Consider the following 15,956-nt stretch of genomic DNA (forward strand, 5'->3'; position numbering starts at 1 on the left):
GCTGCAGTCTTTCTGGCACAGGAGTTGCAGTTGCCAGAAGTGCTGCAAGCCACTGGCAAGTGCTTTTGGAACATGAATCATTCTCATGTGGACTCTGAAGGGTTAAAAGGCCCTGGGCTGCAGTTCCTGAAAGCATAATGAATTGCTTCTCTCATGGCATTTTTATCACCATTTGGCTTCCTGGATAGTCCAGTTTATTCAGATAGTAACAAGGAGTAAGCAGCTGGCAGTTTGCTGTCTGAGACAGCAAAAATAGAGCAGGACCTGAGCCATGAGTTCCCACTGAAGCTTGTCATGCTCACTGAGCAGTGCCTCTGAAGGTACTTCAACAGCTGGGGATTTTTTCCCCAAAGAGAAGAGTCTGCTTGGCCCCAGTAAGCTGCCCCTCTTTGTCCTGGAGAGCTTGTGTGTACTATGTCTGTGTGCTCATGAAGAAGTCTGAGCACTGCCTGTTTATCTGATTTCCTAACAAGTCTTATCACATATGGCATTTTTATAACTCCACAGCCTCCATCATCATAACAAATGAGTAAAACAAGTGCCTCAGTGGTGCTAACTTCTGAAGTTGTGGAAATAATTGGGTGATTTTTCCATGAGGTTAGGTCAGGGTCTTTCATCAGATGGTGACTGTGAAGAGTGAACCTCTGCATAAAAGGTGCACAAAAATCAAACCTATTAGGAGAAAACTAATATGCCAAGAGAGCTGTCTGCAGGAGCTGAGCATCAGCTTGCCTCTTTCAGAAGCAACCACCTAAAATACTTGGAGTTTGATTCCCGTGTTGCTTTGGATGCTACACAGAAAATTTTTCCATGGAACCCATTTTTTGACTCAATTATCCACTGGAAACCTGCAGGGGAAAGCCTGTGGGAGAATGTGCGAAGAATCTGAGAACCAATACCAATAGTAGTCATCACTTACAAACTTATGTTTTCCTAGCTACTACTTGGGTTACCCTCAGCTGTTGCTCTCTCCTCCATGGTCTCCCTTGCCTCCGTTCAATTGTCTGTGAGCGAAGGAAAGAAAAGGTAACTCTGAAGTTTCAGGGCTATTTTCTTTGGGATTTCTGGCTTTTTTCCCTACCTCTTAACTCTGCAGTACTGACTGGTATGGTAGGTTTCTTGACTTATTGTTACCCATTCTTTTTCTGGTTTTTTTTTCCCTTTCTTTCTGTACCCTCAGCAAACTGAATCAGCATATTCATGCAGTCAGTGTTTACTAGCCTAATTTATGCATAGCTTCTGTAATAAAACTATTAATTCATTTGCATATAATAACTGCATAAATACAAACCAATGTTCTTTTACTGCAGGTATGTGTGGTACTGCATTAGAGCCTCAGTGGTTTCTGCTTAGATGGGGCAAGGCCAAAGATGACTGCTCCAAGTGGGAGAAGATACTCAAAAAAAAGGAGGTCAGTCTGATTTCAGTCAAAAGTCTCTAGAAAATGAAGGAAAAGAATGAGTGGGAGACAAGTAATTAAGCTCAGTAGGAGGTTGAAGGAGTTTTATTTGTGTTCAAGATGTCTGAGCATTGGGAAGTGTCTGTGTAAGAGGAACTCATGCTGGAAAATGGTATTGTCCAGGAAGCCTAAGACAATAGATCTCCCAACATAGAGGTGGTGGAGAAGCCAGGTTTTAAACAGAGTTTATGGAGAGATGCATATAACCTCTATAACTAGAGGTGTAGTTGTTTCATGAGTCAAGTGGCTGTTTCTGGTTTTACTATCACCATCATAAAAAATCTTTTAGCTGTCATTTCGCAGACATAAAAGGAAAATGAGATTAGTTATTCTCAGAACTCAAAACTCAGATACCTACTATAAGTAAATCCCAACTGTAATACAATATTCTTATAAATTTCATGATTCTGGGACACCTTTTGAACATTTGGGTTCAGTAATATGGTTCTGCTGATCTGGGATTACCTACTACATAACTGTGTCCTGAGCTGACTTCCGTAATAACCTTGTTTTTACACTGACATAGTCTGGGTTTCCACTTTACCCAGTGGTTTATCACTTTGTCCTATGAAACAAGAATATTTTCCCTCAGAGCTACTATGTCCAGCACAGGCAGGGCTTTGAGAGCAGAGGGCTCCTGGAGGCTCAGCAGCAGCTGGTAAATGAACTCATATAACTCTTTCTTCCCTTCCATGACCAATGTTTCTACTCTCCTTCCACAGTACCTCTCTGCTCTTCTGCTCACTGACTACACACAGGAGCAGGAACTGCAGGTGTTTTCTTCAACACAAGGAAAAGCACTGCAGAATAGTGTAAAGGGGTTGAGGTGGTACTTGTGCTTGGAAGTCAGCTCTTACCAGGTGAGGTGGGCATCCCCTGCCATCCTGCACTGCTCTCTCATCAAACCTCTGCCCTGCAGTGTCACATATCAGGAAGACCCAGCTTTGAGCCTTCCTCCCAAATCCTGCTCCCAGAGGCTAAGCACAGGCCCATGGTGTGTGGATATTACAGACCTAATGCCTCAGACACTCAGCTGAGGGTGACTTAGGCTCAGGGACTGCGCATCAGCTTTGTTCTGGAGTAGTTTTTCTGTCCACTAGAGAGCACTCAAATACCACCTATAGACGCGGGATGGGCCACTGGTGCTGACTGCAATCCCCAGCGGTGTCTCATTGTGCTGGTTTTGCCTGCAGTAGAGTTAATTGTCTCCATAGTGTCTGGTAAACCATGACACTCACCCTCTGGGAGCCGAGTGCCCAGCTCCCGTCTGGCACCATTCACTCACACACACAATCCCGCCAGCTCCAGTGTAACCCTCAGCTCGTGCTCAAAACCTGGCTCTGGGGCCAGTTACACTGGGATTTTCTATAGAACTGAAGTCAGTCAGTGATGTGTTTGCAGTTAGGACTGATGTTTGTATTTGCTTTTGATACAAAGTTTACTCCCTATAGTTAAACTTTCACTGACACATAGCCCAGAGGAGTTTTCTCAGCCACCTGCCTCAGCATGCATGGAGGGGACCAAGTGGTATGAAAAAGGGGAAGAATTGCCACCTATGCTCAAGGACTGCTCACAAGCCATCTCCTGCAGGCACTGAGGTGCCACAAAGGGTTAAAGCAAGGAAGAAAAACCTCTCAGAGACTGTTAAAATATTGAGTGATTTGTGGCTGGAGTCTGTTCCCTCTGTTCCATGCAAACGGACTGCAGCCCTACAGTTTAATCCCTCTCTGTTCTTCACAGGGGCACAGGGAGATGAAGGGTCTCTATGAGGGTCAAGGTGTGACCCCTTGAACTCATCCTAGGGTCATGTCTGTCTCCTGTACACTGAGCAGGGACCAGCTCTCACAGCACCGCATCCCTGCCTGGGTGTGATTCTTGGCAGCTCATGGATTTGCTTTTCATCTCCCCCAGAGCAGCAGGAGAACAACAGTGAGTTTATAAGCCCAGAGGGAATTGTCCACCAAGTTTTGAATCCCTGGCAGAGGACTCTAGCTGTAATCATGGCAGGATGAGGGGAAATCAGAGCCCTGCTTAGGGTATAGTATATAAAATGTGGGGGAAAAAAGCAAGGGCAGAGGAACATAGTTAAAAACAAAATAAATTGTCTGTGGAAACGCAGTTTAAAAGCTGAACATAAAACTTTTTTTCAGCCTTGATTTGGGAGAAATGAAATATAATTTCATTACTGGAAAAGGCTGTGCTAAGATTCCAGTGAGATGATCACTCACTTATCACTCCTAACACTATTTGTTTTCAGATGACAATTACAAAACCCAGATGTGAACCACTAGGAGATTTTATATTAGGACTGGGCTTCTCAGTGAGTTTCAAAGGTAGCCAAAATGGTAGATTTAAAGTTCACTCTTGTTATATGAGGGGGTAAGGTTGTTGATAGCCTGTCATGGCAGTCTTTTAATCTACACACCTCCTAAACTCAGTATAGATTTATTCTGGAGAGAAGGCAGCAGAGTTATAGAGCTGTTATTCATTATGTCTCATGCTTTTCTCCCTGCTTTAAACATTTAACCTGTAATATGATGAGCCACATGTCAGGAATAATCTAGTAGAAACCATAGGTAATCCCTGCTGAAAAATAAGCCTGGCTCTTGACCTGCTGCAGCCTTGGAATTAAAATTCCACCTCTCTTAAGTTTGGGGGTCCTAGGTAAATCATGGATAAGTTTCATGGTAGCCAGTGAGAAGAAAATATGAGATTTCCTGGTTTGCCCCAGTTTAATAAAGCTGTGCCCTAAAATACAAAAAATTGTCTATATTATTCAAAAATCACATCTGCAGTAGACATATACAGTAATTTTTTTTTCTTTCCCCAAAGAAACAATAGTTTTTGGGTAGTTGAATTTTTACATAGCAGCAATGAAAAGTATTTCCCCAGTCAAGGAAAGGTGAAGGAACAGTCAATAACTGCACAAGTTTCCAGGTAGGCTCCTAAATATGTTTGCCAAATTTTTCAGGTCCATCTTCACCACACACCTGACTGAAGCTGGTGCTCAAGGATTTTACTTTGATTTCCCTCACTCCCACCAAATAGGTTCTGGAGGTGTTTATGTTTGTGCTAAGTTATTTGGTAAGAGATGAGCAAGAGCCCAAGGTCTGCTTGGTTTGAGTGCTGGCTCCTGGTTGCTCATCACCTGAGTGAAATGTGAAAACTCCCTTTATGAAGATTCCTGACTGCAAGAGTAAAGGCTGAGATTCATGGAGACCCAGGCTTCTCTGCTGAACTACCCACCAGAGCACAGTGTGAACCATTCAGGTTAGAGCTGGCCAGGTTTTGTTCCTGGATTTCCTTTTAAAATTAGGAAACCTTTCAGGGTCATTGTTGGAACAATTCCTCTATTTTATGAATGATCCTGGACCTGACTAAAATTCTCCCAAAAGGAAAAATTTGAACTTTCGGAATTAGCATGGAAAAGAAAGGGCTGGGAGGTGAGGGGGTGTTAGTATGTTATTCTTCAGCACCTCTTCCTGAAAAGATGTATGCAGTTGCTCCATATATCTGCCAGTCTCACTGTCTGCTCCCCACTGAAAAACTCTGCAGTAACCCAATGACCCATTTTAACCAAACACAACAGAGGAGGAAATTACTGGACAGCTTTCAGCTCCTCCAACTATTGTAAAAACCTGGCAGCTCGATAGGTGAGAGGCCAGGATTTGTGTCCCTCTAAGGGAAAGGCTGAGGCATAAACTCAGCAGATACTTGTTTGATTTGGCTCAGTCGCCTCTCATGTACCTCCAGTGTGTGATGGAAATAAAATGGAAGTACAGTGCAGGTTTTTTGGTAAACTGAGTCGCACTGGTTCTGCTGCACTCTTTTCAATCCAAGATAACTAATTTGGCAGATGCCATGAAAGAGATTTCAATGGCCCAACCTTTTCTAGGTGACAGCAAGCCAGGATAGAGTGACCCAGTTGTCCAAGGAGATCTGCAAGATGCCTCTGTCTCACAGCACAGCCAGTACAACCCATCTCATCAACCAGTCATTCATACACAACTGTGGTCAGAAGGTGAACATCCTTCCAGGTGAATGGTGTTTCTTCCAGGAGCTGAGTTTAGCTCACAGATGTTTTACAACAAGTATTTTAAGTCAGATGCTCAGACTCTTACCTAGAAAGTGGCTGAGAGATTCTGGGTTTCACCAGGTCATGGACATGGGTATTTAAATTCATGTTTTTTAATGAAGATATTTGTGGTTGCAATTGTAAAGGTGTTATGAAGCAGTAACAACATGACTATCCAGTTTCCCACAGTGAGATTATTCTTGCTTAAAATTAGATTTTGACCTGCTCAGCATCTTGCTCTGTGCTGATCTGGTAGACTTGCTTTGTAGTCAGTGGACAAAAGGAAAAATTCTGGCCCAAAGAGTGGCACAGCTGATATGTGTCCAACAAATCTCATGTTGTAGGTCAAGTGAAATGAATCTACCCTAAATGCTTCTTTATCACACTCCTCCAAAACAGTAAATACTAAAGTGGCACTGTATGGGTGCTGGAGATTTTAGAGAAATGGGTGATAGTGCTTCAGAAAGACAGAGGAAATAACATCCTCAGAGAGATATGTAGCTATTTATGGTACAATGGTGTAGCAAACATTTTGGATATTTTTCTCATGAGTCAAGTTTTCAGCTTTCTGTAGTGCTAGAAGAAGCAACCACCACCTGGTGAGAGAAACAATCAGCCTAGGAGAACGGAAATGAAGTCTCCTTGGGAGACCACATTGTTCAAGCTGGTCCTACAACCAGCTGTATCCATTCCCACTTCATATGACTGGAGCCTAAGCTGGAATCAGTCACTCGGATGTTCAAAGCTACAATTAAAAAACCAGAATGGTAATTGCTACCCAAGCATTACACAGTCAGGGGAAGTGGTTTGGGCTGTGCTGAGTTGGGGAGTAGAAAAGGAAATGCAGGAATTCAGGAAAAACTGGTTGCATGGAAGATACTCTTCCTTCCTGAGTCTCCAGCAGGAACATCCATATCAACCCTGTGCAAGGTTGTAAATACACCTTTAGTATTTCCTTAATCCCTTTCCCAAGCTGCCCACAAGAGCAGCCCCCAACAGGGACCTGCTACTACAGAGATGGAAAAACTAAGATGTGAAGGAGAGTGGCTGTCCCAGGTCCCAGCCAGCACTGGCTGAGGTCTCTCCCCAGGGCAGTGTTCTTCACTGCTCTTGCTGCCAACTTCTCAGCTGCCCACCATATATCAAAGGCCCAGACTTTTTTTCCAGGAGCTGAGTTTAGCTCACAGATATTTTATAACAAGCATTTTAAGTTGGATGCTCTGACTCTTACCTAGAAAGTGGCTGACAGATTCTGGGTTTTACCAGTTCATGGACATGGCTATTTAAATTAATGGTTTTTAACTAAATTTTTTTTAATCGCCTTTCTTCCAACAAGAAAAGCCACTGTTTCTTGGCTGGCAAAGGTCCAGCCCAGCCATGCTGGAATAAGCTTTTGAAGGAATGAGGGCAAGGCCACAGACAATCCTGACAATGACCTAGGTTTTCTACACACAAGCCCATTGGGTACCCCGCCCTGATCTCCAGGGTCTCCAGCATTTCATTTACACAAGTAAATTAAATAGTGCCAGGGAACCAAGTCAGCATTTTCACAGAGTTAAGAAGGTCTCCGGTGTGTTTTTGGACTCAGACCCTGATGCATAGTTCCTGGGGCAGTTCAGTTGCTAACACAGGCCAGGGACCTTTCTCAGCTGACAGCTTGTGCATGACCATCAGCCTTGGAGATGATGGGAGTTTATCCATGTGGACATGGGCTGATCCACAGCACTTGACCTTGGTACCAATGAATGGTACCAATTTAATTTAGTCTAGATGTAGCCCAAGTGGCTACCTCTACTTGCACAATTACGTCCACCTGAAGAGCTCGTGAGTCTTTACATTCACAACCTAGCTTATAAATACTGTATCTACAAGCCATTACTGTACAAAGGAAAAAGGTATGGAGAAGATTCAGATTTGGCTTCATTTGCAGTTTTCACATGGCTTATTCGTCAAGGCCAGGACAGCCTTTGACTGTCCCTGTGCCTTTGACTCTTATAAAATAGAACTGTCAGCCCAGACTGAGTCTGCGTGCAGGGTGAGGCCCTACAGAAAGGACAGTGGCAGAATTTAACACCTCCTTGTTCCAAGTGTGAAGTGTTGGTTAGCAAATCAGCAGCTGCCCTCCCAACAATCATTTAATATCATTTCATTTCATTTCATTTCATTTCATTTCATTTCATACAGGACCCAGTCATATTGCATCATTTTGAGCTGCACTTTTCTTCTGGACACAGATGAAGGAGCCCAAAATGGCATATTTTGACTTACTAACCTGGTGAGATCAATGTGTGAACTGTAGAAACAGGCAGAGCTGCCTGTACACTGCTGAAGTGACCCACACACAGTGCTGTGCTCTTCAAGGATTTCTTCAGTATCAGAAAGTCGCATCTTACTTATTTTTTTCCAACTAAATTCTGATGATCTTCTCATAAAGTCGTGCTCAGGTGCTAAAATAGGTACCTGGGGTTTCTCTGCGGACTGCAGGATACCCAGGACACCCCTGCTGACTCACAGAATCACTTAGGTTGGATCATTTAGGAAAAGATCTATAGACATGGTGCTGGTCAATGAGGCAGGTTAGAACGCCCCCCTCTATTCTGAGGCAGCAGCTGGAGGTCTGGATGTCTCAGGTGGCACCATATATTCCCATTAAAGAATCTGATATTGTCTCAGGTGCCTGAACCTACACAAGTGTTCTGGTGTGTAAGGACAGACAAGTGGGCAAGGCAAAGCAAGCATGTTGCCTGCATTAAATATAAATCATAGAATCATAAAAATGCCTGGGTTGGAAGGGACCTTAAATATCATCTTGTTCTGCCCCACCTTCCCCCCCACCCCCTTTCCCCTCCCTGTCATGGGCAGGGGCACCTTTCCCTAGATCAGGTTTTTCAGGCCCCATCAAACCTGCCCTTGTACACTTTCAGGGACCGGATATCCACGGCTTCTCTGGGTAACCTGTTCCAGTGCCTCACCACTCTCACAGTAAAGAATTTCTTCCTAATAGCCAATCTAAATCTCTCATCTTTTAGTTTAAAACCATTCCCCCTTGTCCTATCACTATCTATCTGTGAAAAGAAAATTGTTCTGCCTCTTTTCTATACGCCCCCTTTAAGTACGGTGAGGCTGCAGTGAGGTCTCCCTGGATCCTTCTCTTCTCCAGGCCGAACAGCTCCAGCTCTCTCAGCCTGTCTTCATAGGAGAGGTGCTCCACCCCTGAGATCATCTTTGTGTCCTTCTCTAAATTACAGATCTGTGCCTTTCTTGTTGAGGCAGAAATAGATGCTACCTAAATACTGATGTCTGTACAGCCCACACCAGCTTGTCTTCAAAGAACTGAGATAGGCAGTTGTGAGCACACACCACTATGATGTGTTAGGAAATCAAGGTTGTCCCTAATAGGGCACTTGACATCCCACACTGGAATGTGTCAGTGGCTCCATCCATGCGGCTGTCCCTGCCCAGAGGCATGCCTTTAACTTTAGTGGGAGAACTAAATAAATATGCAGGGGCTGCAGGATGTAATACATTGCATATGTCTCCTTCTATTGTGTTTACCAATGGAAAGATACACAGGCAGAAAGCTTGTTCGGAGTTACACCTCAAAACTATGCAAAGAACCCTTCCTTAAGCAAGATATGATTTGCTCTTTGTGTTAACTCGATGACTCTTTGAGACAGAGTCTAAAATGTGAAATAAGATGGAACTTCACCTGATACACCCGTAGTAAAAATTTTAACACCTGATCCTGCAACTCACGCTCAAGTCTGTTTAATGCACAACACAGAGGAAAAGGGATGTCCCCACAAAATGTATTCCCATTTTCAGCCAGTTTTCCATCTCCCTCCTCTGTACACAGCACACACTTGTACTGGGTTGCTTTTCGTGTGTTTCACAGCCTACAGGGAGAGAAACCAGAGTGGGTGCCTTCCAAACTGCTAGTGCCTTCCACATTCCATCTGTGCCGCGGGAAACACCTATATGGATTCTCAGTGCTATAAATCCCTTCTCCAGGAGATGGTGCTCCTGCCCTGGGAGAGCCGTGTCCGGGCGCTTCCCGAAGATGCTCGGTCCCACCGCAGCCACTCGGCCCCTTTGCTGAACTGGGACGGGGTCACCCTGTGGGATGGGTTCTTCTCTGAGCTTCATGTGCTGCTCAGCGGATGAAGTAGAAAGAGGCCCACGGCACTAAATGTTTACAAAACAAAAAGTTGGAAAAGGCAAGATGGAAAAGGAAAGCAGAAACTATGGGGTTAAAATGCAGAACTGGATAGGAGACCAGAAGGAACCAGTGGTAAGAATTAGTTTGTGCACTGCTCAGTTTGCCCCATGGTCTGTGCTGGTTTCTGTGGGGCCTTTCAGGTGAGAGTCATCTCTCCTCTGGGCCCAAGCCACCCATGTCTGTCATGAAAGGACATGCTGCCCTGGCAGGGAAATCAGGGACAATCTTTGACAAAGGTGATGCAGACCATGCAAAGTTGCAATCACACGGAACTTTGCGCCACATCTTTTCCCCCACCCACACACCCACCTTCCTCCATCAATTCTCCTCCTTCTCACAGCCCAGCACAGCAGCAGGAACGGAGGAGTGAAGGGAGGAGTGCTGGGCTGGAGCTGAGAGGTGGAAGGTCTTCTCTGGCCCTCCGCACATCTCAGCTGACCCCCAAGGCTTGTTGGTATCCCTGGAGTAACTGTCCAGGAAACCAAATTTGCCAGAATTTAGTTCAATTTGTCAGGTCTATGGTGGAAAATAAAATCATGGGATTCAAGCATTGAAATGAACGAGAGAGAAAAAGTAGCAACAATACCACAGGAATCGAAGATAACTTAAAGGGAAAAAACACCCCAAACACCTTCCTTCCATGTTCATAGTGGTGAACAGCTGCATCCAGAAAGTTATGAGTGAGATAACCAGTTATTATTGGAGTTATTACCAATAACTTCAGTTTGCGATAGAAAGCAAAGGACGTGGGTTTTGTATGGAGTAATTCTGTCTCAAGTGTCAGAGAAGTGAGCATGACACAACAGCCAAGAGCAGCACTGGCTGGGAAGGGATGGGGAGAGGGCAGAGAAGGGATCTCCTAGGAATAGTTGGGAACTAGAAAGATCAGGGTGAGGTACTCTGTTCCTTTTCTGGTGTTCCCTTGGGTGTCCGCTGGCAAATACTCTCCCAGACAGGTCTCCCCTTCTCCTCCCTGATACCTCCAAATCTCAGGAGCCTTCACAAAGAGACTGGGAGCTGGAGGACAAGAAGCTGGGGAGGAGCACAGTGATGTGGGAAACTGGTAAGAGAAAAAAAGACTGAGTGGAGATCTAAGGATTTAATATGTAAAAATAAGGAATCATGGAGCAGAGCTTGAGAAGAGCTGTAGGACAGTGCTTCCCCTGGTGACATCTCACATGTTCATCCAGGGGTGGGGAGGAGGCAGCTGAGGGCTTTCTTCACCTCTGCAGCAGCTGTCTCAGCTGGGCTCTGTGTTAACGCTGTAGGAACTGCTTTCTGGAGGTATTGCTCTCCCTCCAGGAAATAGTAATGGGAAGAAGGTGATTAGTTAGGCTGAGAAGGAAGCCAGAAAGCAGGGAAGTGAATCCCACCCCTTCCAACTAGATGCTGGCCTAGACTACCACCATGAGGACACTTGGGGTGAGTCATCACCATGATCCAGCATCTGTACTTGGTGCATTGACAAATTACTTGCTGACTCTGCACTTTTCAAAAAACAAATGGGCTTTTTTTTTTTTTAATTGACTGAGTGCTCAACTGTGTTTTGACTCACTATTTTCAGGTGGCTTATGCCAGACCCTGTCGACCAGATGCTGAATAGAACAGTTTTCCCTGAGGAAAGCCTTTTTCAAGAAGCTTTTTTGTTTCCAGAAAGATTGAACTCTCAGCAAAGCATTTCCATAAGTCTCCTGTCCCCTAGCTAGAGCACAGTGCTCAAATAGAAAGTGATGAGAGACAATCACGGCTTTAGGCAGCCAGACTAAGCTGACGTCAGGTCTCTGAGCCTGAAGCAAAGCAGCCTACGGGGTCCTTGAATCCATCTGATGTTTCATGCATGGAGTTTGTACCTTGATTTTTCTTGTCTTCCTTGTCTATCCCTGTGCAGACAATCAGAAAGAATTCAGTTTGGCTTCAGTTTAAGTAAGTTTTGGAAGGAGTTGCTGGAAGATTTGGAAAGAAAAAGATGCTGTTGCTTAGCTACTTGCTGAGCTGGCCCTGCCATCACTTGTAGCCATCTCACTAGAAGACATTTGTTAAGAGAAGCCCCAAGAGGCTTCTTGTGTGGTCACTACATGAAAACACACTCTTCCAAATAGGCACTGGCATCAGTATTCTTATCACTCTGAACTTGCTCAAGACTTGAAAAGTTGGTGGAGCCCTACTGGCTCAGCTAACAGAAACAGCCACAAACACCTCCAGTTTTGAAGCATGGAGGCGTTTTGTCACTGTAGCTTATTTCTGTTCCATCAGAAAGGGCTGGGGACAGGAAAGGTGAGGTGGAGGTGCAGAGCTCTGCGAATGGGCTGAGACATGAGGCATATGGATATTCCTTGAGGATTTCCCTTCTGCCTCAGTTTCCTCATTTGAGAAGTGGTCTTCTATGCCTGGTGGGGTTCTAGTTAAATCAAATTCATTGCTGTGCTGAAGAGCATCAGCAGGGCAGCCCCTCTGCCAGGCTGGGACCTCGCCCATAGCTGCACAAGAGGATGTAGCCATGGTAGGGTGATTCACCCTGACCAGAACTGAACCCCTGTGCATGGAAATGATTCAGTGCTCCACACGCAAAGGTCCCCATCTGCCATGGACAATGCAGAAGGGCAAGCAGGGCAGTGCTGGGCACAAAAATAGGGAGCAGAGGAAGGGGTACTGCAACAGAGGGGACAAGCCCAAGTGTCAGCCAGACAGGAATGATTCCTTCCTGAGCCTGAAGCAATCAGCATCTGGGAAAAATTTTTCCCAGTGAGAAAACTGGCTTAGTGAGATGACTGTCCGCTTATTTCCAAAAGCCTGACCAGAAGGGTCTATTAGTCAAGGAAGGGAGAAACTGTAGTGGGACATGGTGCAAGCTGTTTCAGGAGTCAGGATCCCTCCTGGGCATACAGCCATTGGCTTCATGTTATTTGGGACTGGTTCTTAGGGAAAAATTAGAGGCAAATGCGGCCCTTCATCTTAGGTTTTGGCTCACTTCTGAATTAATACTCGGTGAACAGGGTGTCAGGACAGTCTCAAATCTGTGTTTTTCAGCTTGTGATGGAGATACCCAGAGGATCTGTAAGAGCAAAGAAAGATGGAGCAAGTGAGCAGGGCTGGATCCAGGATCACTACGTTGGCTGAGGGGCCCCATGTGCAGGAGCACATCACTGTGCCCACAGCAGTGGGGAGTGCCCTCAGGAGAAACAAGTCTGTTTGCTGGTGAAGCTGAATGGACATAAAATCTCCCTCAGTTATGTGGGTGTTTTTTTCTGTATAAACTTGCTAATTGAGTTGTAAAATAAAACTGCAGCCTTTCCTCTCCAATTTCTGCTGCTGCAGCAGCGTGCTAATTTGGGTTTGGAAGGGGGCTGGTAGAAGGTGGCTTTTTGCCAGCGTGAAATTATGCGCAAAAGTTTTGCAGTGGGAGAGAGGGGAGCCTGTCCCCGGCACAGGGAAGGACTGGGGGCAGGAGCTGCTGTGCTGCTGTGCAGGGCTCGGGAGGCTTGGGAAGGTCTTGCAGCTGGGCTGGGCTGGGCTGATGGAAATTCAAGAAAGCCCAAAAGGGTTTAAATGAGGCTGCAATGGAGAACAGATGGGAAAGTCAGTGCTCGCGTGTCTCGCTAGACACTGTGTGGTTGAGAGGATGGGCTGTGGGATTTCACATCTACCCTCCGGCACGGCCAGGCAGGATTTGCTGCTTGGGTTGGTGTACCTGTGTGTGTGTGTGCATGTTCATTCATGTGCCTTCTGGTGTGGGCATGTGTGCCTGGTGTGTGTCTGGCTCACAGATGTGTGTCCATGTCACTGGGGTTGTGTGGGTATGTGTGTGCCTGTGTCTGGGTCTCCATACAGACTGTGAGGACAGCGATCTGGCTCTTGTCACCCAGCAGCACAATGCTCTGTCATGGGGACAGCTGTGCACAGGGACAAGGATGGTGTGGTGCAAACCCATTGTTCAGCTCAGCCAGCTTGCACCAGGCAGGGATTTGGTGCCGGTGCCACACTGGGGGCTGAGAAGAGGACTGGTCTGTGGGCAAAAGAAGTGGTGAGGAAAGGATAAACAGGAGGCACAGCTGTCTGTTGTATCAATGTAACTTTAATTTTTGAAAGATACACATGAAAAATGCAGTGACAGTTCCAGTCCCAGGGTGAAGCTTGGGGTTCCACATGTGTGGCAGGTACATGCACCCCAACCTGCAGGAGGATGTACAGTCTTGGGGGCTCGAGGCTAGGCCTACACTCACCATTTTTTTACCTTGCACTGTTTCCCATAAAACTGACTGTGTGAAATGATTCCAGGCAGGATGCTCCAGAAAACATTGCAAGAAGACCAGAGGTTTATGGATACACTTGTCTGCCGATTTGACAGTCCTTCCCATCCCATCATCTTTCCACCCTTTTGCTGACCCTTTTGATCCCTTCCTTGGGCAGCATTGGAAGGGAGTGCTGCCATGCACTGCAGCGGGAGCATCAGGAGCATCAGCAGCCTGGGGCTGCTCTTCGAGGTGGGGTTGAGTGGAACAGGACTGGACAGTACTTTTCAGCCTTCCCATCTTTGGGAAGAGATGCCCTGAGCACTCAGCCCTACTGCCATGTTCTGGTATTGTGGGGGCTCCCGAGTGGAGTCTCAGCACCCTGGCCAGGGGGGAGTGAGGCCTCAGGGGCTGGAAGGCCTTGTCAGACAGTTTTTAAAAATGACCTTTACTCTCTGAAGAGCATCAGGTTGTATTGAATAAGGGACTGACAAAAGAATAACAGTTAGTGAAGCCTTCCTCTTGCTGGCCCTTCCTCTGCCTCCTGCCCCAGCTGGGTTAGGGCTCCCGGGGGTCACTGACTGCTGGGGGGCTGGTGTGTGCAAGGCCCTGTGTGAACACGCTGGGTGTGCAAATGCCATGCAAGCCATGTACACTCCATGTACAGGCTGTGCAAGCCCTGTGCAAAGGCTGTGCTAACTCTGCAAGTGCTGTGCAAGGTGTGCAAATGGCTTCAGGCCTGGCCATCCAGCACTGCATGGGACAGGGATTTCTTGGGATGGTGTCCTGGGAGCAGCGTCTGTGTCTCCGCACAGTGTGTGTGTACATACCGAGCAAAGCCGCTGGTTGGCATTAGAAACCCGCTCGCGATACTGTGACAAAACACCTGTAAAATTACAGCAGAAAGAAATCCAAGAGGCTGCAGTGACAAATGCTCGTGAGAAGCAATTGTTTCGGGGGGGAGAAGGGAAAAAAATCCGTGTTTGTTTTGGCGAAACACCTACATTCCTTCAAATAAATCATCGCAGCGCTTGTTTTTGTATTTGCGGAGAAATCGCAACAGACATAACCAGGGACTTAAGAGACTTGAAATAACATCCTAGTAAATACCCCACTTTGTTATTTTAATCGACACCCAAGGAAACATCTGAATTTTACCAAGGAAACCCTCCGTGCGAGGGAAAACATCAGCCCGCAGCCCGGCCGGGGCTTTGTTTTGCTCCGGTGTCGGACTTCCGAGGCGGAATTACCGGGGCCGATGGAGGCTCGGGGCAGCCCGGGGCATCTTGGAGCGGTGCAGGAGAGCCCGGGGCCCCGGGGCCGCCCCACAGCGGGTCGCTCCGGCTCCCCCGGCCGCTCCCGGCCCGGCCCCGCCGGCAGCATCACCCCCGCGGGCCAGTGTCGGGGGAAAGCGGTCTGCCCGAAACGTGGTTCCTCCTTTCGAAATAGAGCCGGGGCTGCCTCATCTCCAGTGTGGGACCGGGACCCCCGCCCCACTACGGGGTGGTGGGTGACACCCTCCAATAAGGGGTGAAGTTTCTCGGTCCAGTCATCGGTGGGGGGCTCCCCGCTCCGAAAAACGACCCCTGCACACAGAGGTGGCGGTGCCCCCCCAACTTCTCGCCATCCCGAACTGGGGCAGCCTTCCAAAGTCGGACACAACTCCGTCCCACCCCACAGTTAGGCTGGGGTGACGCCGTGGCACGGGGCTGTGGGACGCAGTTCTCCCCGCCAAATGAGGGGTGTGGGTTGTCCCCACCGGGTGGGGGGCCGGAGCCTGGAAGGTTCTCTCTCTTGCCGGGAAAGCCGGGGCGGGGTCCGAGGGGGGGCCCGGGGTCTGTCACCTGCCGGGGCGGGCGAGGCGGAGCCCGAGGGGTATCTGGGGGGGTCTGTCACCTGCCGGGACAGGCGGAGCGGGCTCCGGGGGGCATCCGGGGGTCTCTCACCTGCCGGGACAGGCGGAGCGGGCTCCGG

Source organism: Corvus cornix, chromosome 3 (genome assembly GCF_000738735.6).
Source record: "Corvus cornix cornix isolate S_Up_H32 chromosome 3, ASM73873v5, whole genome shotgun sequence".
Lineage (NCBI taxonomy): Eukaryota > Metazoa > Chordata > Aves > Passeriformes > Corvidae > Corvus > Corvus cornix.